Source organism: Microcaecilia unicolor, chromosome 7, assembly GCF_901765095.1.
Source record: "Microcaecilia unicolor chromosome 7, aMicUni1.1, whole genome shotgun sequence".
In the NCBI taxonomy this organism is placed as follows: Eukaryota; Metazoa; Chordata; class Amphibia; order Gymnophiona; family Siphonopidae; genus Microcaecilia; species Microcaecilia unicolor.
The window spans coordinates 284139875-284167728 of NC_044037.1; the positions used below are offsets into that span (position 1 = coordinate 284139875).

The 27854-nt window shown below is 44.1% G+C and overlaps 1 protein-coding gene across 1 annotated transcript in view; it reads left to right on the plus strand.

Annotated features, from left to right (window-relative positions):
• Positions 1-19679: 19679 nt before the first annotated feature.
• SEMA5B (semaphorin 5B) overlaps positions 19680-27854 on the plus strand; it is a gene marked incomplete in the record, with an annotated part of 415784 nt that continues 407609 nt past the window's right edge. The window contains 1 exon segment of the mRNA XM_030209426.1: positions 19680-19773.

Below are 27854 nucleotides of genomic sequence, written 5' to 3' on the forward strand. Positions count from 1 at the left end.
AATTAGCACACATCAATTTATTTGTTTATTATCTCATTTGTACCCCACATTTTCCCAACAGCGTCAGGCTCAATGTGGCTTACAGCGCACCGCTGAGGCAGACGCCAATGCAGTAATATTAAGCTAATACAACAGAAAACCTACATAAGTAATAATGGGGAGGATGGGAAAGGAACGAAAAGGGAAACCGGGAGAGAGGAGGGAAGGGTGGATGTGTCCAAAATTGTCACTAGATTGATGTGTATCAAGCAGAGGAGACACATGCTGAGTCCTTGGGATAAGCTTCCCCAAATAGCATGGTCTTGTGATTTCCTGAAATTTAGATGGTTGTGGATGGTTTTCATAGTCTTTGGTAAAGAATTCCATAGCTGCGAGCTGATGAAAGAGAAGGATGAAGCATACGTGGATTTGTACTTAAGTCCGTTGCAGTTTGGGTAATGAAGGTTTAGATATGAACGGGATAATCTCAATGCATTCCTGGGAGGTAGTATGATTAGATTAAGCATGTAGCCAGGGACTTCACCATGTAGAATTTTGTGAACTATTGAAATAAATAAATAAAAATTGGGGTTTTACAGATGTAGTAAAAATGGCATTAGCATGTGGGAAAGAGCTGCGTAAGGGCATCATGCTAAGGCTCACTGCAGCTTAGTAGAAAGATCCATAGTATGATATTGGACCGGTCAATATTCAGCTTGCGGCAGTAGTGTTTTTGGAAACACTGACCACCACAGTAAACTGTAGCACATAGTACTCAGTGCCAGGCCATATTTTTTTTTTGTTACATTTGTACCCTACTACTACTACTATTTAGCATTTCTATAGCGCTACAAGGCATACGCAGCGCTGCACAAACATAGAAGAAAGACAGTCCCTGCTCAAAGAGCTATGTAATAAAAGTGAGCCAAGTATAGGACAATCAAGCCATTGTGACATCACTGATGAGGTTGGCTCTTATTGGTGGCCTGAGGCATTATGACATCACAATATCACCTCTGATTACAAGAGACTACTACTACTACTATTTAGCATTTCTATAGCGCTACAAGGCGTACGCAGCGCTGCACAAACATAGAAGAAAGACAGTCCCTGCTCAAAGAGCTTACAATCTAATAGATTGTACCCTGCGCTTTCCCACTCATGGCAGGCTCAATGTGGCTTACATGGGGCAACGGAGGGTTAAGTGACTTGCCCAGAGTCACAAGGAGCTGCCTGTGCCTGAAGTGGGAATCGAACTCAGTTCCTCAGGACCAAAGTCCACCACCCTAACCACTAGGCCACTCCTCCACTCCAGCTACTGGTACTGAATATGGGTCTTCAGCAGGCCCTGGAAGTTATTGAGTTACCATCAATATTTAGTCTTTTACTAAGCGGTGGTAAGCCCAACGCAAGCTTACTGCTCGCTAAACTGGAAGAACTGCCAAGCTACCGCAGCAGCCCAGCGGTGGTTCCCACCCCCAGCACACGCCATTTCAGGTGCTACAAAAAAATATTTTTGTAGCGCCGGTGTTTACCCGGCGGTAATCGGGCAGTGCCGCATGCTGCCTAGTTACTGCCGGATGAGCGTGGGAGCCCTTACCACCACCTCAATGGGTAGTGGTAAGTGCTCCCCCCCCCCCCAAAAAAAATGGTCATGCGGCAAATGCTTCACTTACCACACAGCCATTTCTTTAAAAACACCCGCTGCGGTAAAAGGCCTCAGCAAGTGTCAAAAACACGTGCTGACACCAGCACAAGCCCCCTTTTGCCGCAGCTTAGTAAAAGGACCCCTTAGTACTGGCCACTCACTGTTCCCTCTCTAAGCTGAGCAGGAGTCCTCCAACTACATTCCTGCCAGTGGGGGGCGGTGCTTCAATATTGTGTGTTCAATGGCTAGAGACAGGCAGGTTTCCTGGAGTCCTGCAGAGCTTGCCTCTCCTTCACTATTGAAGATGTGATAGTGAAACAGCGCCCCCCCACTGACAGCATTGTAGGTGGAGGACTCCTGCTCAGCTTAGAGGGAATAGTGGTACTTGTACCCAGATAGCTATTAAAGGAAGTTAGGACAGCTTTTTACTTGCCTGGATAGTACCAACGCTAAATATCAGCAGTACCCAGATAACTTCTAGGGCTGCCCGGAATCTGCCCCAAACTGTGCCGGCACTAACTAGATACTTCCATAGTGGTCTGTGTTAATATTCAGTGGCGACTCTCTGGATAAGCGCTGCTGAATATTAGCCAGGCACTGAATACACGTGTGACACCCCTCCCCCACCCTGAAAATGGGCTCTGGCATAAGGCTTGGAGGAAGGAGGATTTTCTGGTAGGGTTACCATATTTTGTCCTCTGAAAACGAGGACACATGTCACGCCCCCTGCCCCACCCCTGCCCACCCACACCATGCCCCTTTTGGATCCTCATCCTGCCTCGTCACATATTCCCCTCCCCTCCCCTTCCCCCCGGTCACACATTCCCCTCCCCTGCTCCCCGTCACCTCCCCTCCCCCTTGTCACATAGTCCCCTCCCCTCCCCTTCCCTTACTTACTATCTGCCCTGGTGGTCTAGTGATCTCTTCGGGGCAGGAAAGAGCCCCCTCTTTCCTGCCCGCAGCGCTGCCTGCCCTTGCCCTGCATCCTTCTCGGTCTCGGCTGGGGATTCAAAATGGCCGCCAAGAGTTGAAGCGGCCTCGCGAGACTTCAACTCTCGGCGGCCATTTTGAATCCTCAGCCGAGACCAAGAAGGATGAAGGGCAAGGCAGCACTCCGGGCAGGAAAGAGAGGGATCTTTCCTGCCCCAAAGAGGTCACTAGACCACCAGGGCAGGTAGTAAGGAAGGGAAGGTGAGGGGAGACCCACGGCGCCGCCCTCCTGCACGCACGCCCACACATTTGTCCAGAAATCCGAACAAACGTGCGTGCAGGCAAAACCCGCCGGACGCCCCGGATATGCCCTCAAAAAGAGGACATGTCCGGGGAAATCCGGACGAATGGTAACCCTATTTTCTGGAGGTCACTGAGCTGACATTGACAGCCTGGTGGGAGAATCAGAAGAAAGTACAGCCCTACTGGGCAGGGGCAGGAGCTGATAAAAGGGGTAAAATTCTGGTCTTTGGTAGCCCACCCCTGCTGCGACTCACAGCACCAAGGAGGAAGTCCTGGGAACCAAGGCAGGAGAAGTTTGCAGTGTGTGGTGATTGGAAGCCTCTGCTACAGAGCAGTGGGTGCCTGCGGAGTGTTCCCCACTTGGTAATAACAAGGAGAGCTTGGAGGAAAAAGACAGGAGTTGGAGCGGGAGATCCTCACGTCTGGCAGGACTTTCATTGCACATGTGAAAGACCCCTGTTCCGGGATGGGACAGAGGGTAACTGATGAGACTATGTGGAGATGATCATGGACTGAAAGTTTAATCCAAAGGATATTACCAAGTACTGTTTCTGGTTTAGCAAATAGAGGAGATTTAAGATAGAACAGAACTGTGATCTTTGAATGTCCTGATATCATGTGGATAGGGTTACCATCCGTCGGGTTTTACCCGGACATGTCCTCTTTTTGAGGATACCGCAGGATGTCTGGGCAGGTTTTGCCAGCCTGCCTGTTTGTCTGGGTTTGCGGGCAGGCTGGCTGGTTTCAAGGTGGGTGAGTGAGCGGGCCTCAAGGTGTCCTCCCCTCACCTCCTGTACCTTATTGTCATGCCCTGGTGGTCTAGTGGCCTCTTCAGGGCAAGAAAGAGCCCCCTCTTCCTGCCCGGCGCTGTCACAGACCTGTTGCTTCCAGCGCTACTTCAAAATGCCTGCCAAGAGTTCAAGCGGCAGCCTCACGAGACTTCCGCAAACGTTTTGCAAGGTCACTGCTTGAACTCTCGGTAACCATTTTGAAGTGGCTCCGGGCAGGAGCGAGAGGCCGCTAGACCACCAGGCACGATAAGGTACGGGAAGGGAGGGGATGTGGATGGAGTGAGCTATAAAAAATGGTGGGTGGAGGGAGGCTGGAAAAAAGATTGGGGCGGGTACATACATGGGGAAGAGGGAGGGAATCTGGCTTTCTTGAGGGGGGGTCAAGGTGACACTGCAATGCAGGGGCATGGCTGGGGTGGGACAGGAGTTGTGGTGGGGGTGTGATGGGGGCATGGTGGGGTGTGACAAGTGTTTTTTTTTTTTATCACAGCAAATATGGTAACCATACATGTGGAGACTATGTATAGCACTGTGCTGACCATCTGAAAACCCCGAATTATACAGACCAAGTTGACAAGCTTATGAACTGTTTTTCAAGTTACAGTTAGTAATGCAAGTTGAAGTTTAATACTGAGACTGCTGACTAATCTTTTGAGTGAGAGTGCCCAAAATTAGAGTATCATTGGCCTACCAGATTTATTCCAGCCCCAGCCTTTAAAATCAAGCACGGTACTGGAAGATTGGATGTAATGCCGATTTTTTTTAAAAGGTTCCAGAAGTGATCTGGGAAATTATAGACTGGTGAGCCTGACGTCGGTGCCGGGCAAAATGGTAGAGACTGTTATAAAGAACAAAATTACAGAGCATATTCAAAAGCATGGATTAATGAATCAAAGCAAATATGAATTTAGTGAAGGGAAATCTTGCCTCACCAATCAACGTACTACATTTCATTGAAGGGGTGAACAAACATGTGGATAAAGGTGAGCCAGTCGATATTGGGTATCTGGATTTTCAAAAGGCATTTGACAAAGTACCTCATGAAAGACTCCAGAGGAAATTGGAGAGTCATGGGATAGGAGGTAGTGTTCTATTGTGGTTAAAAACTGGTTAAAAGACAGAAAACAGAAAGTAGGGTTACATGGTCAGTATTCTCAATGGAGAAGGGTAGTTAATGGGGTTCCCCAGGGGTCTATGCTGGGGACCATTGCTTTTTAACATATTTATAAATGATCTAGAAATGGGAGTAACTACTGAGGTGATTACATTTGCTGATGACACAAAGTTATTCAAAGTTGTTCAATCACAAGAGGATTGTGAAAAATTACAAGAGGACCTTACGAGACCGGGAAACTGGGCATCCAAATGGCAGATGACATTTAATGTGAGCAAGTGCAAAGTGATGAATGTGGAAAAGAGGAACCCGAACTATAGCTACGTAATGCAAGGTTCCACATTAGGAGTCACCAACCAGGAAAGGCATCTAGGTGTCATCATTGATGATACGTTGAAACCCTCTGCTCAGTGTGCTGCGGCGGCTAAGAAAGCAAATAGAATGTTAGGTATTATTAGGACAGGAATGGAAAACAAAAATGAGGACATTATAATGCCTTTGTATCGCTCCTTGATGCGACCGCACCTCGAATATTGTGTGCAGTTTTGGTCACCACATCTCCTCTGCCTTTCCGGAGGGAGCTTCTTTTTCAACCGGAGGATGCAGCACCTGCAAACGAATGAATCAGTGGGAGCTGAGCTTGTGTGCTGCGTCCCTCAAGGGTCTGTTAAGTAGCTATTCTATAATGGAAAGTTGTCAAAACGCATGAGGATTGTGAAAGATTGCAGGAAGACCTTAGGAAACTGGAAGACTGGGCATCCAAATCAATGACTAAACTTCATTGCTATGATGAACAATTTCTTCAAATCAGCTACCACTCCATTGCCATGCTCTTAATTACAGAAAAATGGCAGCTTAATTTCAAAAAACGATCCATGACATGTAACTATGCTTAACAGGTCAATATCTTTAATACAATCATGACTTGGTAAACATATATATAATATGAGGGTGTAATCTATTTGCCATCCACCAAGTTGTGTGTTTAATTATATCACCGTAATTAATTTCTTAACCTTCAATTATCTCTCTTGTGCTTCAAATGTATTAGCTTTACCAATGTCTTTTCAATCTTAATAATTGAAGCCCATTGAACCAGATCTACCCACAGCTTTAAGTAAATTGACTGCCTATCTTAGCAGCTGAGGAATGGGCAAAAAAAAAAACCCAACAAACTGCCTGAGCCCAAGCAAAACAGAGATTCTGTGGGTTCCTAACACAAGTGGACAAATACCTGACTTCAAAATACCGTTTAGGAAGTATGAATGCCCCCTAAAATCACAGGTTGGAAATCTTCGGATAGTACTAGACTCATCAGTTAACTTTGATCTTGCAAATTCAAACAATTTTTTTTAAGTATTTCAGAATACCCACAGAGAATTCACATGGGACAGGCTTGTATGCCCGCCCTCCACTGCATTCAAATGTACCTCATGCATATTCACTGTGGATATCCTATTTATTTATTTATTTATTTTATTGCATTTGTATCCCACATTTTCCCACCTCTTTGCGGGCTCAGTGTGGCTTACAATATAAGATGAATGATGGAAATACAATTCGTTACAACTTGGTTATGGATTACATTGTGAAGAGTTATGCGAGACAATCAAAGTGTCGTTAAGGAATATAGCAATGGAACAAAACTTTGAAATATAGGAAGGAGACAAAGGGAAGCTAACAGGACAGTATTAAGATACGAAGACATATGGTAGAAATAGTTCTGTGAGTCAAGGAATGAGTGAGGTGAGGTTACGGGGGATGAGAGTTCGGGAGTGGATGTATTGATGCATTAATGGACATTGGGTGTGGATTTTATGTGTTTTGGTTCTTTCCGTAGGTTTTTTCAAAAAGATGGGTCTTCAATAATTTGCGGAAGGAGGCTTGCTCGTAGATCGTTCTCAGGTTGCGCGGCAGTGTATTCCAGAACTGCGTGCTCATGTGAGAAAAGGTTGACGCGTGAAGCGTCTTGTATTTCAAGCCCTTGCAATTAGGGAAGTGGAGGTTGAGGAAAGTTCGGGATGATCTTTTAGCATTTCTGGGTGATAAGTCTATTAACTCAGACATGTAGGCTGGGGCTTCGCCGTGAATGATTTTGTGGACTAATGTGCATACTTTAAAAGTAATGTGTTCCTTGAGTGGAAGCCAGTGTAGCTTCTGTCTTAGGGGTTTTGCACTTTCATATTTTGGTTTTCCGAAGATGAGTCTGGCTGCTGTATTCTGTGTATCCTACACTGTTTATACCCCACACTGTCAAAATGTTCTATTACGTATTGTGTTGACATTGAAGGGCATAATCGAACGGCGCTGGTCATCTATATGGTCGGCCCTGTAAAACGGTGTCCCAACCGTATTTTCGAAATAAGATAGCTGACTATCTTTCGTTTCGATAATACGGTCGGAGCCGTCCAAATCTCAGCATTTGGGCCGGCTTTAGAGATGGCCGGCATTGGTTTCCGGCGATAATGGAAACTAACGCTGGCGATCTTAAACCCGGCCAAATCAAAGGCATTTGGTCGTGGGAGGAGCCAGCATTTGTAGTGCACTGGTTCCCTTGACATGCCAGGACACCAACCGGGCACCCTAGGGGGCACTGCAGTGGACTTCAAAAATTGCTCCCAGGTGCATAGTTCCCTTATCTTGGGTGCTGAGCCCCCCAAATCCCCCTCCAAAACCCACTCTCTACAACTCTACACCACTACCATAGCCCTAAGGGATGAAGGGGGGCACCTACATGTGGGTACAGTGGGTTTGTGGTGGGTTTTGGAGGGCTTCCATTTACCACCACAAGTGTAACAGGTAGGAGGGGGGATGGGCCTGGGTCTACCTGCCTGAAGTGCACTGCACCCACAAAAAACTGCTCCAGGGACCTGCATAGTGCTGTGATGGAGCTGGGTATGACATTTGAGGCTGGCACAAAAATGTTTAATTTTTATTTTTTGGGTGGGAGGGGGTTGGTGACCACTGGGGGAGTAAGGGGAAGTGATCCCCGATTCCCTCCGGTGGTCATCTGGTCAGTTCGGGCACCTTTTCAAGGCTTGGTCTTGAGCAAAAAAGGACCAAGTAAAGTCGGCCAAATGCTCGTCAGAGCTGGCCTTCTTTTTTCCATTATTAGCCAAAGCCGGCCATCTCATAACCACGCCCCCGTCCCGGCTTCCGTACCCTTCCGAAACGCCCCCCTTTAACTTTGGCCGGCCCTGCAACGGAAAGCAGTTGGAGCCGGCCAAAATCAGTTTTCGATGATAACGTTTTGGCCGGGTTTAGGAGATGGCCGGCCGTCTCCCGATTTGTGTTGGAAGATGGCCGGCCATCTCCTTCGAAAATAAGCAGGATTGTAAGTAGTATACTATGGCATACTTTGTATTGTTATTTGAATATTTTTACTGCTGTTTGGTTTATTCTTACTGTACACCGCCTTGAGTGAATTCCTTCAAAAAGGCGGTACATAAATCCTAATAAATAAATCAAACATATAAATGACAAGTGACCGACTCACCCGCAAATGCGCAGTAGAGACCGAACGTTGAGAGTGCAGAAGTCCAAGCCCCACCTCCACCAGCAGTACAGCCCAATAGGGAGGAGGACTTTGACATGGGCGTGGAAATCGGAGGAGGAGGGAGCAGGGAGGGAAGGAGGGGGCGGAACTGAGGGAAAGGGACGCAGCGATGGAGGAGAACTGACGACACGACAGGAGGAATCACGGGAGGTAACGAAAGCAGCTGAAGGAGGACACGACGACAGCGGAAAGAGGGAGGAGTGACGCCAGGGGGGGTCAAAGTGGCGGCGGCAGCGGGGACGGCAGGGCAGAGGAGGTCACAATCGCGGTACACTTAGGAGATGGGTGGACATGGATGGGAGCCCGAGGATGGAGGGTAGGGGAGAGAACAGTTGATGGACACAGGTGGATGGAGCGGATGGGAGGGGGGAGAGCAGGGTTGCTGGACATGGGGGAGGACAGGGGAGAGAGCAGGGTTGGTGGACGGGGGGAGGCCATAGGAAAACAAAAAACTCACCCATTGTTACAGGCTTGACGGCTAGTAAATAAACAAAGTGTTGGAGAACATGAACCAAATTCAGCAGTCCGAAAGGGAACATGGAATTTGTTCATGTTCTGCACCACTTGAAGAGAGTTTCTTTATACACTGGGTGCTGGTAATTACTTCCCACCACATGGCTACATGGTAAGGGTAATCTTACCGCCTGGCCGTTTTTTAGTGGGTCTTTACCTGTGTGGTAAAATGGCTCCCGCCACTACCACAGGGCCTTTTTATGGCAGCTTAGTAAAAGGACCCCATAAATGTATTAAAAGGAGGATCAGATGGTATTCTTGGATTATTTTTTTTTCCTATTAATAAAGGGGTCCTTTTATTAAGGTGCACTAACGGATTTAGCATGCGCTAATCGTTAGCACATGCTAGATGATGAAACCCCTAGGAATATAATGGATATCATCGTGCTAAATCCATTAGTGTACCTTAGTAAAAGGACCCCCAAAATCATTTTTGTTGTCGTTTAGGGCATTTGTAATCGTAATCTTGTTTAATAATGATGATATTTTTTTAGATCATTAATAAAAGAGTGCTGCTTAAAATGAAACATTACATTTCAATTAGAAGTCTATTAAACATTTTAATAGGCCAGAACCTTGTAGCGAAGGGAATAATTTTGTCTTTAAATATTTATAGTGTGGCATACCAGTTTTTTTTTCCAAAAGGTGATTAAAAGCCTTGCTGATTCTCTTAATGACCTGTGTGTCGGGTGTCTTGAGGGAACTTCTTTCTTTTTATGACTTTATGCAAAAAGGTCGCATTTCCACAAAGAAGAAATCTGTTTCAGTCACCTCCTGAATTCATTAGCATCCGTTGCGCTTTTCGCCATGAGATACATGATATACAGGCACCCCAGGTGGACATGTTTAAATTAATCTAGTAATAATTGATTCAGGAGAGATTTGGAGGACAGAATTTGCATAAAAGCCGTAATGAGAGCAAATCCACCAAGGCCAGTCTGAGCAGGCTAAGCCTGTGAATAACTTAGAGCCTCTAAACTAATTTGCAGTACACGGGGCAAATTCATGTGCACGGTGCTCATTACAGATTCGCTGTTCCCGTCTTGTTACGATGACGAAGACATTCTCTTGCTGATAACTAGTTCCGAGTTGGATGTCGAATTGTTCTCACCCTACCTGGGGAAATTGTGAGCAAGGAAGCTCTGGAATAGCTGAATGTCTTTTTCTTGCTGAATTTCTTTCTAATGTATTGGTTTTAATGATTTCAGATAGGAAATGTTGACAGGGCCTTTTCTGAGCGTCAGGACATCAGTCTGCTGTTGTTTGCTCACCCCCCTTCAATCTGTTCAGAACTCTGCTGCACGTCTTATATTCCGCCAGAACCGATACACTCATATCACCCCTCTCCTCAGGTCACTTCACTGGCTTCCAATCAGATACCGCATTCAATGCAAGTTTCTCCTTCTTACCTACAAATGCACTCAGTCTGCTGCTCCTCACTACCTCTCTACCCTCATCTCCCCTTACGTTCCCGCCCGTAACCTCCGTTCACAGGACAAATCCCTCCTCTCATTACCCTTCTCCACCACCGCCAACTCCAGGCTCCGCCCATTCTGCCTCGCCTCACCCTATGCTTGGAACAACCTTCCTGAGCCCCTACGCCAAGCCCCCTCCCTGCCCATCTTCAAGTCTTTGCTTAAAGCCCACCTCTTCAAAGCTGCGTTCGGCACCTAACTCTTACTGTTCAGGAAATCCAGACTGCCCCAATTTGACTGCCCCTTTTGGACTGACTGTTCACTTGTCTTTTAGATTGTAAGCTCTTTGAGCAGGGACTGTCTCTCTATGTTAAATTGTACAGCGCTGCGTAACCCTAGTAGCGCTTTAGAAATGTTAAATAGTAGTAAATAGTAGTAGTAGCTTTTAACAGGGTAATAGTCACATAAACTTGATCCAAGTTATTCATTCCTAAGAGGAAAGGGAAAATTGGAAGAGGTTTCTCCTCAGCCTCTACTGACCCTACTCTGCGACAGGTACCGATCACAGCATTTGCGACACCGATTACTACACGGGCGTTCCAGCGGCTGGTGCAGAGAGGAGCCCTGGCCAGGGAAGTGAATTATCACTTAGCCCACGAAGTCCAACGCGACAGGTTTCAGAGGCAGAGAGCAAGCTGGGAGAACAACTCGCCAAACCATCGGAAGAAGTGGCGGAGAAACGAGCAGAGGAGAAGCTCTCCCAGGCCATTGCACTGTCCTCAATGGGAGATTCTCCCGAAAACTTAAACCTCTCGCTTACCTCTAAAGAAGTTGGGTTTAGAGAGATCGTCTCAGAGGAAAGTTCTGCTGCGATGCCGGATGAGGAACCGCGGCCTACTCCTGAGACAGCCCTACTGACTTTAGAAAAACCAGCAAAGGTAAGATTAGATTCTCTGTGGTCGGCAATGGAATCATTGCACAAGGTATGTCTTACCTTTGCTACTAATACAAGGTCTAATACCTCTAAGATAGACACTCTTCAATCTCAAATTGTTTCTCAAGAAACTAATCTTAAAACCCAAGTAAAAGAAACAGAGATTAAATTGCTTCAGAATGCTGTTGTAGTACATCGTAAACTAGAGAACTTGGAAAATGGGGCTAGATCATTGAACTTGAGACTTTTAAATTTTCCCTCTACAAAATATACCCCAACAAGAGAAATATTTCAGAAGTTTTTAAAAGAAGTTCTCCACTATTCTGAAAACGCATTTCCTCCACTACAGAAGCTTTATTATTTGCCTACTCGAGAAACCAGACCAACAGTTTCAATTGCCATTAAATGTTTCCTCTGAAAGTTTAGACGTATCTGCTTTTCTTGAGAACTTACAAGACGTAGTAGACTTTAGGTCTACCTTATTGGTTTCATTTGTTTTTCTTCAAGATAAAGAGGCAGTAATAAGACTTTATTTAAGACAATCAACTCCAGTTCTTTTCATGGGAGAAAAGGTCCAGATATTTCCAGATGTATCTAGAGCGACACAGGAAAGAAGGAAGAGATTTCTGTCTATGAGACAAGAGACCTTGACTTTGGGAACCAAATTCCAACTAAGGTTCTCCTGTAAATGTGTGATTCAATTAGAGAATATGACATATCATTTTTTGACACTACTAACTATCTCTCTCTCTTTAAGAGCCCTTTAATCACGACCATTCAACCTAACAAGGCTCTTATATATTGTAAACTCCACCTTAACAATATACTATATTGATAGCCTTTATATATTATTTATCACCTCAGCGGTGCTCATGACCAACTTCAATTTTCTGTCGGGCACTCAAACAGCACCTAAATCGTCACCGGCGATTCAATTTTAATAAACTTCTTCGTTATTTCTTTACTGTTTAATTTATTTGTTCATATCTTAATCACTTGTGGTAAATATTTAGCTCAAGTAATACTTAACTTGCACTAAACGATCGGACCAAGGGTTCAACAATGCCCGACATGCATGTTTCGCCATAAAAGGCTGTGTCAAGGGCTCCCCTAAAAAATAAAAGTACATCGTCTTAGTAAAGGCAGCATGGGTCCTGTGCATTACAAGTCCCTTACTGTCCCCCCATTTACATCCCATATCTTTTGTACAATATGATTTCAACCTACCCTCAGCCGTTCTTAGTACCAGCCTCGCTATGTTTATTCTTGGATTCCCTCCTGCTAAGATGGCGACGGCGTCCTACTCTTTCCTTTTTAAATTCCCCTCCTACTATTGACGTCTCCACCCCCATGGATCCGATAGGACAGACAACATTTTTCTGCTACATTAAGGTAGCCCATTCCAATTCAGCATTAAGTCCCTGCGGAATCACTGTTTTTAAAGAATATATATACCACTGTTCTCTATAGTTTAACAATTTCTTCACCGATCCTCCCTTTTATGGCGAAACATGCATGTCGGGCATTGTTGAACTCTTGGTCCAGTCGTTTAGTGCAAGTTAAGTATTACTTGAGCTAAATATTTATCACAAGTGTGGTAAATTTAAAACGAATCGGAGAAAATTTTTCTTCACCCAACGTGTAATTAGACTCTGGAATTCGTTGCCGGAGAACGTGGTACGGGCGGTTAGCTTGACGGAGTTTAAAAAGGGGTTAGATAGATTCCTAAAGGACAAGTCCATAGACCGCTATTAAATGGACTTGGAAAAATTCCGCATTTTTAGGTATAACTTGTCTGGAATGTTTTTACGTTTGGGGAGCGTGCCAGGTGCCCTTGACCTGGATTGGCCACTGTCAGTGACAGGATGCTGGGCTAGATGGACCTTTGGTCTTTCCCAGTATGGCACTACTTATGTACTTATGTACTTATGTAAGATATGAACAAATAAATTAAACAGTACAGAAATAAAGAAGAAGTTTATTAAATTGAATCGCCGGTGACGATTTAGGTGCTGTTTGAGTGCCCGACAGAAAATTGAAGTTGGTCATGAGCACCGTTGAGGCGATGAATAATATATGAAGGCTATCAATATAGTATATTGTTAAGGTGGAGTTTACAATATATAAGAGCCTTGTTAGGTTGAATGGTCGTGATTAAAGGGCTCTTAAAGAGAGAGAAGATAGTTAGTAGTGCCAAGTATATGTGGTTTCAAACAGGAGAAACATGGCAGTAGAATCTGAAGGATATCATTGTTTTGAACCATTTCAACGTCGTACATTTATTGATGCAAGAATTCCCTAAATGACTACAGAGATCTTTATCTAAAACGCTGTCCTTTTTGATGTAATTTTGTTTTTCTTACTTAGTAGCCTTATCCTCGTATAAGGATTTGTGTATCAGTCTCCCCTTTCTTGTGGACTACTGCATAAAAATGAGAAGTTGGAGAGGGGAAATTGTTTCCCTTAGTATATTGTTTCTTTGGAATATTATATAGTAACACAGTAGATGACGGCAGAAAAAGACCTGCACGGTCCATCCAGTCTGCCCGACAAGATAACTCATATGTGTTACTTTTTGTGTATACCTTACCTTGATTTGTACCTGTCCTTTTCAGGGCACAGACCGTATAAGTCTGCCCAGCACTAGCCCCGCCTCCCAACCACCAGCCCCTTGATTATGGCATATTTCTTGACAAAGTTCGCTTTGGAGTTGTATATAAACATTATAAATAAAGAATAATAAAAAAAAAAGAACTCTGAAAACAGTACTATTGTTTGTTTATTTGGATTTTGCTCACACCTTTTTCAGTAGTAGCTCAAGGTGAGTTATATTCAGGTACACTGGACATTTCTCAGTCCCAGGAGGGCTCACAATCTAAGTTTGTACCTGAGGCAATGGAGGGTTAAGTGACTTGCCCACGATCACAAGGAGCAGCAGTGGGATTTGAACTGGCTACTTCTGGATTGCAGACCAGTGTGGTGCTCTAACCACTAGGCCACTCTTCCCCAATAGCAACATTCCATGTAGAATCTCAGATAATATCAACATTCCATATAGAACCTCAAATAGTAGCAACATTCCATGTAAAATCTCAGATAGTAGCAACAGAATCTCAAATAATTTATTTGGATTTTGCTCTCACCTTTTTCAGTAGTAGCTCAAGGTGAGTTACATTCAGGTACTCTATTTCTCTGTCCCAGGAAGGCTCACAATCTAAGTTTGTACCTGAGGCAATGGAGGGTTAAGTGACTTGCCCACGATCACAAGGAGCAGCAGTGGGATTTGAACTGGCTACTTCTGGATTGCAGACCAGTGTGGTGCTCTAACCACTAGGCCACTCTTCCACTATAGCAACATTCCATGTAGAATCTCAGATAATATCAACATTCCATATAGAACCTCAAATAGTAGCAACATTCCATGTAAAATCTCAGATAGTAGCAACAGAATCTCAAATAATTTATTTGGATTTTGCTCTCACCTTTTTCAGTAGTAGCTCAAGGTGAGTTACATTCAGGTACTCTGGATATTTCTCTGTCCCAGGAGGGCTCACAATCTAAGTTTGTACCTGAGGCAATGGAGGGTTAAGTGACTTTCCCAAGATCACAAGGAGCAGCAGTGGGATTTGAACTGGCCACCTCTCGATTGCAAGACCGGTGCTCTAACCACTAGGCCACTACTCCTCCACTCGAGTAACATTCCATGTAGAATCTCAAAAAGCAACAGAATTTCAACTAGTAGAACATTCCATGTAGACCAACATTCCATGTAGAATCTCAGATAGTAGCAACAGAATCTCAAATAATTTATTTGGATTTTGCTCTCACCTTTTTCAGTAGTAGCTCAAGGTGAGTTACATTCAGGTACTCTGGATATTTCTCTGTCCCAGGAGGGCTCACAATCTAAGTTTGTACCTGAGGCAATGGAGGGTTAAGTCACTTGCCCAAGACCAGAAGGAGCAGCAGCGGGATTTGAACCGGCCACCTCTGGATGTCGACTGATGCTCTAATCACTAAGAGGCCCTTTTACTAAGGCGCACCTAAAAGTGGCCTGTGCCGGTGTAGGCGCGTGTTTTGGTCGCTCGCTGGTCCATTTCCTTAGCGTGCCTGAAAAAAAGGCATTTTTAATAACAACATAAAAAGCTAATAACAGCTGTGTGTATATTAATTCTTAGGGATGTGCATGGTCAGAAATAATTAGCTTTATTATTGTATTTTGCAAACGTTTCCTGATATGTGGGTGTTTATCTGTTTGCTTTCACATATTCATTTTTTAATCTTATATTTATATGATTGACAAAAATGTAACCAACTAAATACACGTGTACAGAAAAGTAATAGAGAATAAAATATGAAAACATGAATTATTTGGGGGAGGAGAAATAGAAAAGGGAATCAAAGGTCATGTTAATCCAAGAATGAGTCAAGAATAAACCATAAAGATTGACATGCTGAGTGGCAAGTCAAACTATAAACTGGTGACTTGTGGATCTCCCTCAAGGGGTTCCAAAACTCAGTGTCTTCTGGTGACAAGGAATGCAGTTCAATGAGTAGAACAATTAAAAAAAAAACATATATAGAAGACTGATAATTCACTAAACGCTTGCAGGGAAAGTTGAAGAAAAAGGTTGCTTCCAATTGGAGAACCCCTGGATGAAGCATTAAAAATTGCTTCCACCATTTTTGTGTTGCTCAAGATATATCTGGATACATCCAAATGTTTTCATTCATAAAGAATTTAACCTGATTCCTAAAATAAAGTGAAAGCATGTTATCTCTATCAGCCAAGGTCACTAGGCTGAGATTATTGTGTATGTGGAAATTGTAAACTGCCCAGAAAGTTTGATAGGTACAGAAACTGTGTAATAAATAAATATCTCTGATATAGTGTAATAGTCTAAATGAGTATTTTTTCAAGTTTCCATTGTGAAACAAATTATAATTAGATGTATAATAATATTTACTTGTGTCTCTTGAATTCATAAGTACATAAGTATTGCCATACTGGGAAAGACCAAAGGTCCATTGAGCCCAGTATCCTGTTTCCAACAGTAGCCAATCCAGGTCACAAATACCTGGCAAGATCCCCAAAAAGAACAAAACATTTTATATTGCTTATCCCAGAAATAGTAGATTTTTCCCAAGTCCATTTAATAACGGTCTATGGACTTTTCCTTTAGGAAGTAATCCAAACCTTTTTAAAACTCTGCTAAGCTAACCGCCTTTACCACATTCTCTGGCAATGAATTCCAGAGTTTAATTACACGTTGAGTGAAGACAAATTTTCTCCGATTCGTTTTAAATTTACTACATTGTAGCTTCATCACATGCCCCCTAGTCCTAGTATTTTTGGAAAGCGTGAACAGACGCTTCACATCTGCCTGTTCAACTCCACTCGTTATTTTATAGACCTCTATCATATCTCCCCTCAGCCGCCTTTTCTCCAAGCTGAAGAGCCCTAGCTGCTTTAGCCTTTCCTCATAGGGAAGTTGTCGCATCCCCTTTATCATTTTCGTCACCCTTCTCTGCACCTTTTCTAATTCCACTATAACTTTTTTGAGATGCGGCGACCAGAATTGAACACAATATTCGAGGTGCAGTCACACCATGGAGCGATACAAAGGCATTATAACATCCTCATTTTTGTTTTCCATTCCTTTCCTAATAATACCTAGCATTCTATTTGCTTTCCTAGCCGCAGCAGCACACTGAGCAGAAGGTGTATCATCAACGACGCCACCTAGATCCCTTTCTTGGTCTGTGACTCCTAACGTGGAACCTTGCATGATGTAGCTATAATTCGGGTTCCTCTTTCCCACATGCATCACTTTGCACTTGCTCACATTAAACGTCATCTGCCATTTAGACGCCCAGTCTCCCAGTCTCGTAAGGTCCTCTTGTAATTTTTCATAATCCTCCCGCGATTTAATGACTTTGAATAACTTTGTGTCATCAGCAAATTTAATTACCTCACTAGTTACTCCCATCGCTAGGTCATTTATAAATATGTTAAAAAACAGCGGTCCCAGCATAGACCCCTGGAGAACCCCACTAAATACCCTTCTCCATTGAGAATATTGACCATTTAACCATAGTCTCTGATCAAGTTGATCAAGTTCAAACTTCTCTGTTAATTCTATTTCAGTTAAATCCCCCTGATTCTGGAAAGGTTGCCAAAAATTGCAGGCACAAATTTAGATACGGTGCCAATTTGCTCATGCAATTTAATAAGATAATGAGTCAATTAGTGCCAATAATTGTTTTTTTAACAAGCAATTATTGGCACGAATTAGATTTAATTGAGTGTTACGCCTAAAATTTACACACGACCCCAAAAAGGGGGCACGGAAAGGGGATGATCATGGGCGGTTCAGGGTGGAATGGGGGTGTGGTTTTGAGTTGCATGTGTAATTATAAAATGAGGGTGCTTCATGCATAAACCACATTTTCATCGGAGCAAACAGTGGTGTCTAAGTTTACCAACAACCATAACACTTAATCTATATCTGTTTATCTATCTACAGGTTTATAAATATAAAATTCTTGTGACTTTTGGTTCCGTTTTCTCCTCTGGTTGTGTTGTGATAAAATTTAATATCTATATAAATAATTCTCACCTCCAATGTTCTGAACCTCACTGTGTGGCAGGGAAACACTGAAGCCCTGTAGTCTTCTAGGCTGTCATCACCACTCACTCTCACTCTCACTCATAGACCTGCCCTCAGCCATGCCCAATCCACACATAATTCACAACCCCAACATTCTAAATGCAAATTTGTAGTTGCAGGATCCCATGAGTGTATGCCCCGCCCTCGCATCACAACGTGATGACGTGGAGGGCGGGGCTATGACACTCAGCCAATCGCCAGTTCCACCGCCCTCCGATGCTACCCTCCGACGCACTGCGAGAAACAGCGGCCTACGCAGGGCCTCCACCCCCCCCCCCGACGCACAGCGACAAACACCGAGCTACGCAGGGGGAGGAGTGCCGTCCAAACACCTGATCCGCCGGGACCCCGAATCTGCCGCCTGCCAAAAAAAAACTACCCACCTGCACCCTCCCCACGCTGCCATCCTACGCCCTCCTGACGCTGCCGCAGGTAAACCTTGCAAGCGCCCGTTTCATTGCTCACAGAAACGGGCCTTTTTTACTAGTGTTTATAGGTAGATTATTTTTTTCCTTTTTGTTCTGTTTGGTTCCTACATGTATTTCGGGCAATGTTTCATGCTCATTTAACTTATTTGTTTTCTGGGCATGCAATGTATGCACACAAGAATTTTAAAATGCACACAATCCATTGTACACACATTAATTCATGTGTATATATGTACATGCAAGTAATTTGTATGCACTTGAAATTTGGGGCTTCCAAACAAATTGGGGGGGGGGGGGTCCTTTAACTAAGGTTACTAAGGTAACTAAGCTGCAGCAAAAGGGGGCCTGCGCTGGCGTTTCTGATGCGCATTGAGGCCCCCTTTTACTGCAGCGGGTAAAACAGGGCCACCGAGAGGTGGGGGGGGCAGGTGGGACAAAATTCCCTGGGCCCAGGCCTCCAAGGTGGTCCAGCGACGGGGTCAGGCCACTGGCGCTGTAGTTCCGACCTGCCTGCCTCCTCGGCTCCGGGCCCCCTGCATTTGAAACGACAGTCACAGATTGCCTCCCTTCCGGCCTTCCCTCCCTGTGTCCCGCCCTCACAGAAACGGGAAGTTACATCAAATGAGAGCGGGACACAGGGAGGGAAGGCCAGAAGGGAGGCAATCTGTGACTGTCGTTTCAAATGCAGGGGGCCCGGAGCCGAGGAGGCAGGCAGGTGAGACCGTGGACTGCAACTGTGGGGGAAGTGACGGGGGCCAGCAGTGACCGGGGGGGGGGGGGGGGCGGAGGCAGGGTGGCCATGCCCCGGGCCCGGCTGAGCCTCTCAGCGGCCCTGGGGTAAAAGGCTGAGTTAAAAAAAAAAAAAAGAAATAGCCTTGCGTCAAGTGAAGCACTTGCTGTGTGGCCATTTCGGGGGGGGGGGGGGGGGGGGGGGGGAGGACTTACCGCCACCCACTGAGGTGGTGGCAAGGGCTTACGCGCTAACCCAGCACATGGCACTGCCCGATTACTGCTATTTTTGTGGCGCTGGTTTAGCAAGCGGAAAACCCGCATTGGGTTTACCACCGCTTAGTAACTCTGAATCCACGCTCATAACTGTACACCTCAAATCTGAAGCCCACGTCCACACTGTTTGAGGGGCAATTTCAACCACTCCCATGTTCTCCTGAATGCTACATATTCACAGCTCCCAGGTTTTACCCATGGATCAAGTATTCAAGGCTTGATGTGACATTTTTAAAGGTTTGTATGGACAAATTTGAGCTTTGCACTTCTCTCTTTGTATCCTAAAAGCTTTGACTTTCTGGGTGATCAACCTAGTTAATTTTTCACCTGTACATGTTTGCTTGCTTACTTGTGTGTTGGTTTTTGCACATTACAAATGATAAGAACTAGGGAGAGTAAAAATCTTTTGGAGCTTCGTGGGGGAGTGGGGGAAAGATATCTTTTCTGACTCTTGTTTATATGATGAACAATTATGCAGTTGACAATCTGGTGAGTATTCTTTTTTTAATTTGGATTTTGCTCACACCTTTTTCAGTAGTAGTTCAAGGTGAGTTACATTCAGGTACACTGGGGGTATTTCCCTGTCCCTGGAGAATTCACAATCTAAGTTTGTACCTGAGACAATGGAGGGTTAAGTGACTTGCCCAAGATCACAGGGAGCAGCAGTGGGATTTGAACTGGCCACCTCTGGATATCAAGACTGGTGCTCTTATCACCACACCACTCCTCCACTCCACTCCACTCCACTCCAGTTTTAACGCTGTATAAAGTAGCCAATTAAAACGCAAAATTCCTACATCTTACTAATCATTTCTATAGCACTACTAGACATACACAGCGCAGTACACATTATATGCAGGTAATTTTTCTATCTCTAGAGGGCTCACAATTTAAGTTTTGTATCTGGGACAATGGAGGGTTAAGAGGGAGATTCTATACATGGTGCCTAAAAAATTGGCTTGGAAATCAGTGCTGACTAAGCGTATTCTTTACGCAGTGCCTATATTTAGGTGCTGTATATAGAATACTAGTGCAACCAAGCCCGTTTTGTCAAAAATGAAACGGGCCCTAGGAAGTCTCTCATCTAAGCGATTTCTCCTCTCTTCCCTGCCCTCCCCTCCATGTCCCACAATTCTTCCCTCCCCTCCATGTTCCATGATTCTTCCCTCCCCTCCCATCCCCTCCGTGTCCCACGATTCTGACCTCCCCTCCATGTGCAGCGATTCTCCTCTGCTCTGCCGTCCCCTCCGTGTGCCGCGATTCTCCCCTCGCTTCCCATCCCTTCCGTGTCCAGCGATTCTCCTCTGCCCTGCCCTCATCCGTTCGTAACATCCTGACGTCAGCTCGCCTACAGCGTTCCCTTCCCTCTCACTGTTCCGCCCTCCTCTGACATAATTTTGTCTTTACGTGAGGGCGGGACAGTGAGAGGGAAAGGAACGCTGGAGGCTTGCTGACGTCAGGATGTTACGAACTCAGACAGCTAGCCAGCCATAGAATGTTGAGGTACAAATTGTTATATAGATAATTTGTTGATATCTCAGTGCCTAAAACTATACGTATCCACTTACACCAACGAAAATGTGGTGTAAATCCCAGCGCATAGATTTACGTGCACTGGGCCATATAAGCACATAAGCATAAGCACATAAGCACCGCCATGCTGGGAAAAGACCAAAGGTCCATGAAGCCCAGCACTCTGTCTCCGACAGCAGCCAATCCAGGCCCCAAGAACCTGGCAAAAACCGAAAATTTAATAATGATCAATGGACTTTTCCTTCAGGAATCTGTCCAGACCCCCTTTAAACTCAGCAAGGCCAGTTGCCGTCACTACCTTCTCCGGCAATGTGTTCCAGAGTCTAACTATGCGGAAAAACTTTCTCCGATTTGTTTTAAGTCTACCACATTCTAATTTCATCTTGTGTCCCCTGGTTCTATTATTGTTAGAAAGCGTAAATTTCAGAACACCCACATTAGAAGTTAGATGCACTGCATTACAGAATACACTTAGCACAACTTTACGCTTAGCAAGTTGTGCGTGTAAAATCTAATTAGTGCTTGTTATGTACTGTTATCAGCCTGTTAAGCTTTGCACATTGTTATAGGTAATCAATAGAAATCAAACAAAATAAAACATGGAAAAGAAAATAAGATGATCCCTTTTTTATTGGACATAACTTAATACATTTCTTGATCAAGAAATGTATTAAATTATGTCCAATAAAAAAGGGATCATCTTATTTTCTTTCCCATGTTTTATTTTGTTTGATTTCTATTGATTACCTTTAAAAGTGGACTAACACGGCTACCACACCTCTCTACACATTGTTATAGAATTTGGACTTTGGTGCGGATCTGTAGGCGTGCTATACAGAATCTGGGGCACGTGGCCTTGCCCAGGGTCGCAGGGAGCTGGAGTGCGAATTGAACCCAGGTTGCCTGGATCAAAGCCCACTGCACTAACCATTAGGCTACTCTTAAACCTAAATCACTGCTTTAACTGCAGTCAAACGCCCGAGATGTGGGCTAGAAATAAAAATAAGTTAATTGTTAAACTGTTAATAGCTACAGACCAATAGTACATTCACAGACCCCCGCAAGTCATTAGGGAGCCTGGTAAACCATAATTGACTGATTGAGCTGTCAGACACGGACATATAATTACACCTTGTAAGTTTATTTCAGGAGACAGATTTAAATGTCCATGTAAAGCATGAATGCTCTGAGCTTGGTGGCCGTGAAAAGCCTTATTTCTGTTTTATCCTGGCCTCCTGGTGGAGGTGGGGGAGAGGAGGACTGTATCTGAATTCAAGAAAGCAGGTACAAGCACAGAGGATGAGGAAGAGAGAGATTAGCAGATGGGATGGATGGGTAGACCATATGGACTTTACCATCATTTTCAATGTTTTATCCATTTGCCTGAAGTAAAACAACTTTTTATAAGTTTAAAGAATAATCAGTTGTAATTTGAGCAGGCAGCAAGCAAAACAGGTTTCTTTCTCTATAATATCACCAAAATTCGCCCTTTCCTTTCTGAGCACACTACCAGAACCCTCATCCACACTCTTATCACCTCTCGCTTAGACTATTGCAACTTACTTCTCACAGGTCTCCCACTTAGCCATCTCTCTCCTCTTCAATCTGTTCAAAATTCTGCTGCATGACTAATATTCCGCCAGTGACATTATGCTCATATTAGCCCTCTCCTCAAGTCACTTCACTGGCTTCCTATCCGTTTCCGCATACAGCTCAAACTCCTCTTATTGACTTATAAGTGCGTTCACTCTGCAACTCCTCAGTACTTCTCCACTGTCATCTCTCCCTACACTCCCCCCCCCCCCCCCCCCCCCCCCGGATCTCCATTCACTGGGTAAATCTCTCTTATCTGCACCCTTCTCCTCCACTGCTAATTCCAGACTCCGTTCCTTTTATCTTGCTGCACCATATGCCTGAAATAGACTTCCTGAGCCGGTACGTCAAGCTCCATCTCTGACCGTCTTCAAATCTAAGCTAAAAGGCCACCTTTTTGATGCTGCTTTTAACTCCTAACCCTTATTCACTTGTTCAGAACCCTTATATTATCATCCTCGCTTTAATATTCCCTTATCTCTTGTTTGTCCTGTTTGTCTGTCCTAGTTAGATTGTAAGCTCTGTCTAGCAGGGACTGTCTCTTCATGTTCAAGTGTACAGCGCTGCGTACATCTAGTAGCGCTATAGAAATGATAAGTAGTAGTAGTCTTCGGGATTCCGGAATCTTGTTACTCTTTGGGATTCTGCATGGAATCTTGCTACTCTTAGGGATTCCGGAATCTTGTTACTCTTTGGGATTCTGCATAGAATTTTGCTACTCTTTGTCTGTCCTGATTAGATTGTAAGCTCTGTCGAGCAGGGACTGTCTCTTCATGTTCAAGTGTACAGCACTGCGTACGTCTAGTAGCGCTATAGAAACGATAAGTAGTAGCAGTAGTTAAATAATATTTGGATAAAGTAGGCTGGCTGCTTTATTGGACCAACTTAGGGGTCCTTTTACTAAGGTGCGCTGAAAAATGACTTGCAGTAGTGTAGGCGCTGGTTTTGGGTGCGTGCCGATCCATTTTTTAGCGTGCCTGTAAAAAAGGCCTTTTTTTTTTTTTTTTTGCTGAAAATGGATGTGCGGCAAAATCAAAATTGCTGTGGGTCCATTTTGGATCTGAGACCTTACCGCCAGCCATTGACCTAGCGGTAAAGAATCTGGGCGGTATGGCCTGCGCATCTGTTATGTGCGCCCGAAAATAAAAAATATTTTTCAGATGCGTGTATCAGGTGCATGCAAAACATGAAATTATCGAAAGACCCACGCGTTGGGGACGCGTAGACGCTTACGCAGCTTAGTAAAAGGGCCCCTTAATACATTGCTGACAAGCTTTGGAAGGCACAGACTTCTTCAGGTCAGTTATGAGCAAAATATGACCAAAGATGATGTGTATTTTGATGTTGTCATCTTTTATTTATTTATTTGTTACATTTGTATCCCACATTTTCCCACCTTTTTGCAGGCTCAATGTGGCTTACATAGTACCATAAATGGCGTTAGCCGATTCTGGTATGAACAAGGTGATATTGAGGTACTTCTTTGGTCATTTTCAAATCCAGGCTAAAAGCCTACCTCTTTAACATTGCTTTTGACTCCTAACCACTACTCACTACTTTAGCGCAACAGCATTGAATTATATTTGCTCAGGCACCACTTTAACAAGTTATATATTTATTTACTTACTCACTATAGTGCTTATATTAGACACACTGTTTCAGTTTTAGACATCCATAAACCAGCATTTAGATGTCCGCATTGCATGAATGTCTAAAATCTGATTTTACAAAGTCAGGATATGAACATTCAGAAATGAAGGACATCCATATGCCAAGGGGACATGGTCTGGGCGTGTTTTGGACTGGACTAGGGTGAGCTCAAAATATAAATAACTACTCCCTATTTCAGGACAGGAATGGATGTCTATGTCCAAAAAGTTGGATGCCTAAATTTAAACCTACTGTCAAGCCTCTCAAGATTTGTTTAACTTTAAAGCCTCAATATCTTGAAGTATAACCTTGGCACACCAGAGCACACCTGAAGTCTCTATATTTTCTGAAGTTTCCTTTATTGAATAAAACACAGATAATTTACTCACAGTCAGATGTTCAGAAGTGTGGCCCCAGGGCACAGAGACTCCGTAATTCTGAGAGCTGTATCAGTGGTTGGAGGTAGAAATGTGAAAAGAAGCAGCTTTATTGCAGAGGTGAAAAATAGTTGAACAGATAGAAGTATCTCAGAGCTGGGTGACTGGAAAAAGTGCAATATCTCATTAAGAAGATATATTCAAGGTAAAAAAAACCAAGTTCATTCCAAGGAGTGAAGCAGCACAAGTGCTGTCTGTGCAAGATGGAGAATGCCTCATGGCGAGGGGGAAGGAGAGGCTAAGAAGGGCTCACACAGGCCCAGGGAGGAGGGGGTAAATAGACCAATGGGGACAGAGCCTGCCATCGGGTGGCAAGGGGTGGTCCTAGAGGGCAGCCTTCGATTGGAGGGAAAGGTCGTACCTGGCTGACCTCTCAGGACAGAGATAGTAAGAATGACCATGAAATGATAGCAGGTAGACAAAGGAGCCAAGCTTGGTTGAGAAAGAGAGGAAGTCTAGGCAGCAGCACAACCAATAGTACAGTTCTTATACAGATAGGCAAGTGTGACTGCATCACCTGTGAACTACATTACACACAATGCATTGCTCACATATCTTTGCAGTGGGAACTGCAGCAGTGAAAGTCCTTAGAAGTGAGAATAACAGTAAAAGCGTTGAATGCATTTTAGGATCACATTATAAACTAGTGCGAGGCTCTCAGAGGACAGAACACCTACTATTTGGAATGTTCAGGCGTCAGAAAAGGGCTCTGAATGAGCAGCGTTCAGGGATTAAGGGAGGTCACGCCCTTAACCTCCCAGTTGGTGATGCCATCCCTGGACCTTGTGACACCTTCAGGAAAAATGGACATTTGTGTTTCTAAAATGACACACAAAGGGGCCCTTTTACCAAGCTGTGGCAAAAGGGGGCTGGCGCTGGCATCAGTACGTGTTTTATATGCGCGCCGAGGCCCCCTTTCTACCGCAGCTGGTGAAAGGGAAGGTCTTGCTTTCTTGCAGGAAATAGCCGGGCGGCAAGTAAAGCGCTTGCTGCACGGCCATTTGAGGGGGGGGGGAGCCCTTACTGCCACCCATTAAGGTGGAGGTAAGGGCTCCTGCGCCAACCTGGCAGTAATTGGGAATCACATACACTGCCCAATTACCGCTGGGTAGCACCAGAAATGACAGCATGGTAGGTGTGGGATGTACCGCCGCGTTGGGCTTACCGTCGCTTAGTAAAAGGAGACCATAGACGTTTATTTATTGTACATTTATACCCCACGTTTTTCCCACAGTTGTGCAGGCTCAAAGTGGCTTACAATGCAATTAAATTAAATTCAAATACAATAAAACTAGTTAGAATAGTAGGAACGGGGAAGAAGAAAATAGGGAAGGAGAAGAGAGTCTAAAATGGTCCGTAGGTACATGTTGATATGCAGGTAATACGTTGAATCCTTGGAGTTGGCTGAACAGACGACCAGACACACCAAGATGACCTCGCACGATGTTGCTCCTCGACCATCCACTCCTGCTCCCAGGGCAATTGGCGCAACGACCCACACACTCGCAGTTTACGTTGCTGCACATGAAGATCTACGTTAGCATTTCATTAACATGGACGATCAGGTGCTACCACGTAGATGTCTATGTACCTTTTTCTTGGCCTGTTAATATTTTAGATTTCTATTTTCTAAAATGGACGTCCATTGCACACGTAAGGGGCACATGAACCTCCTTTTCTCAATGTATTTCAAAACAGGTTCTATGTCGACAGGTCCTGTTCTAACATACTAGCAAAACTTCTGACATCCTGACTTGGACATCTAATTTCCAATCTGAACGACCTTCCTAAAATGCCACTCTGTGCTTATAGTAATCCATCGTAAATCTAAGCGAGGTACAAAAAAAAGTCTATAATTACGGTTACAGTAAAACACATTAAAAAAAATTATATAGCCTGTCTGCTCCCGCAGCACATCATGTCTCTCAATGACTCTGGTATAGATAGAAGAAATGTACGACAACCCCCCACATAAAGAAACATTTTCATAAGAAATCCTGAGGAAACAAATAAGTGAAGGGAAATCCCTCACCAATCTACTACATTTCTTTGAAGGGGTGAATAAACATGTGGATAAAGGTGAGCTGGTTGATATTGTGTATTTGGATTTTCAAAAGGCATTTGACAAAGTACCTCATGAAAGACTCCAGAAGCAATTGGAGAATCATGGGATAGGAGGTAGTGTTCTGTTGTGGATTAAAAACTGGTTAAAAAATAGAAAACAGAGAGTAAGGCTAACTGGTTAGTATTCTCAATGGAGAAGGGCAGATAGTGGAGTTCCACTGGGGTCTGTGCTGGGACCGTTGCTTTTTAACATATTTATAAATGACCTAGAGATGGGAGTAACTAGTGAGGTAATTAAATTTGCTGATGACACAAAGTTATTCAAAGTTGTTCAATTATATGAGGATTGTGAAAACTTACAAGAGGACCTTACGAGACTGGGAGACTGGGCATTCAAATGGCAGATGACGTTTAATGTGAGCAAGTAGAAAGTGATGCATTTGGGAAAGAGGAACCCGATCTATAGCTTTGTGATGGAAGGTTCCACATTAGGAGTCACCGACCAGGAACGGGATCTAGGTGTCATCCTTGATGAAACCTTCTGCTCAGTGTGCGAAGGCGGCTAAGAAAGCAAATAGAACGTTAGCTATTATTAGGAAAGGAATGGAAAACAAAATAAGGACATTATACTGCCTTTGTATTGCTCCATGATGTGACTGCACCTCAAATACTGTGTGCAATTCTGTTCACCGCATCTCAAAAAATATATAGTGGAATTACAAAAAGTACAGAGAAGGGCAATGAAAATGATAAAGGGGTTGGGACAACTTCCCTATGAGGAAAGGCTAAAGCAGCTAGGGCTCTTCAGCTTGGAGAAAAGGCAGCTGAGGGGAGATATGATAGAGGTCTATAAAATAATGTGCGGAGTGGAACGGGTAGACGTGAATCGCCTGTTTACTCTTTCTAAAAATACTAGGACTAGGGGGCACGCAATGAAGTTACAAAGTTGTAAATTTAAAACAAATTGGAGAAAATATTTGTTCACTCAACATGTAATTAAATTCTGGAATTCGTTGCCAGAAAACGTAGTAAAAGCAGTTAGCTTAGCCGGGTTTAAAAATGGTTTGGCTAGCTTCCTGGGCAACAAACAAAACAGTGAGGTAGATGCGAAGAGGTTATTAAGTAGTCTTTATTGGAAAACAGCTAAAAAAAATGATCCGAAACGGCCATGTTTTGGCACAAAAGGCCTGCCTCAGGGATCTGGTGAATCTCTGATGTTATAGCAAAAATGCTTAACAACGAGATGGTTGTCAAAGTCCTAGCTGTAAAATCCTTAATGGGACAGAAGTGCTG